Consider the following 1743-nt stretch of genomic DNA (forward strand, 5'->3'; position numbering starts at 1 on the left):
GTCGTTATGTTACCCAGGCTGGTCTTGAACTCCCGGGCTCAAGGGATCCTCCCACCTTGGCCTCCCAAAGTGCTGGAATTACAAGGATGAGTAATCAAAAAGAAAATCTACAAGCACATGATGCCGTTAAAATATCCTTAATAATAATAATAATAATAAAGCTAGGTATGGTGGCACATACCAGCTACTCGGGAGGCTGAGGCTGAAGGATCACTTGGACCTGGGAGGTTGAGGCTGCAGTGAACCCTGATTGTGCCACTGCACTCCAGCCTGGGCCACAGAGCAAGACCCTGCCTCAAAACCAAAATGAAACCAACGAACAAAAAACAGTAAAATCACAACAGCAATAATAAACTCACTACACATTAACATAAAATATTTGTTTACAAAAGATAACTAGGCTTTTCAAAACCAAACAAGTTCGGTGAGAAGAGTGAGATTGCTATGCACTTTGCAAATCTCTGTGGCTTGCTGGAAGACAGTGGATTCCCATCGTGCTTCTGCAGGCTTTGGCCAGCGCGTGGGAAGAATGTAGATAAGGGCATCTATGAACATACGTGCTTGGGAGTGGGGAGCAGGGCGCACTGGTATTTTAATGGCCTTATGTGCCTGTAGATTTTCTTTTTGCTACTACACCAAAACTTGACAAGTATCATTTCTTCAAGCTTAGCTGCAATGCGGGATCTGAAACCCATGACCCTTACAGACTCTGTGATGTTACAGTCCTTCAGTTTAGGAGACGACAGAGGCACGATGACTAAATGCACTGGGGCCAGGCGCAGTGGCTCACGCCTGGAATCCCAGCACTTTGGGAGGCCAAGGCGGGGAGATCACCTGAGGTCAGGAGTTTGAGACCAGCCTGGCCAACATAGTGAAACCCTGTCTCTACTAAAAATACAAAAGTTAGCTGGGCATGGAGGCGGGCACCTGTAATCCCAGTTACTAAGGAGGCTGAGGCAGGAGAATCGCTTGAACCTGGGAGGTGGTGGTTGCAGTGAGCCAAGATTGCACCACTGCACTCCAGCCTGGGCGACAAGAGTGGAACTCCATCTCAATGTGGCCGGGCGCGGTGGCTCACGCCTGTAATCCCAGCACTTTGGGAAGCCAAGGCGGGTGCATCATGAGGTCGGGAGATCGAGACCATCCTGGCCAACATGGTGAAACCCTATCTCTACTAAAAATACAAAAAATTAGCCAGGCATGGTGGTGGGCACCTGTAGTCTCAGCTACTTGGGAGGCTGAGGCAGGATAATGGCATGAACCCGGGAGGCGGAGCTTGCAGTGAGCTGAGGTCGTGCCACTGCACTCCAGCCTGGGCAACAGAAGAGACTCTGTCTCAAAAAAAAAAAAAAAAAGAAAAACAAAGAGAAACTCCATTTCAAAACAAAACAAAAAACAAAATAAATGAATGCACTGTGGACCCTGAATGGGATCCTGGAACAGAAAAAGGATGTGAACAGAAACATTGGTGAACTCCAAATGAAGCCTGGGTTACATTAATAAGTCAAGAAGCAATGTCAGACTCTTAATCATCACAGCCATACCACAGTCAGGTGTGACCTTAACAAAAGGGGATTGGGCAAGAGGGGCTGTGTGTACAATCCTTGCAACTCATCTGTCATCTTGAAGTTATTCCAAAATAAAAGGTGTATTAGGAAAAAAGTCAACTGGTCAATCTTGCACTTTCCAAGGATCTTTTCCTCTTTTTTTGTTTTTATTTTTATTTTTGAGACAGGGTCTTGC

This window comes from Piliocolobus tephrosceles, chromosome 13 (genome assembly GCF_002776525.5).
Source record: "Piliocolobus tephrosceles isolate RC106 chromosome 13, ASM277652v3, whole genome shotgun sequence".
Classification (NCBI taxonomy): domain Eukaryota; kingdom Metazoa; phylum Chordata; class Mammalia; order Primates; family Cercopithecidae; genus Piliocolobus; species Piliocolobus tephrosceles.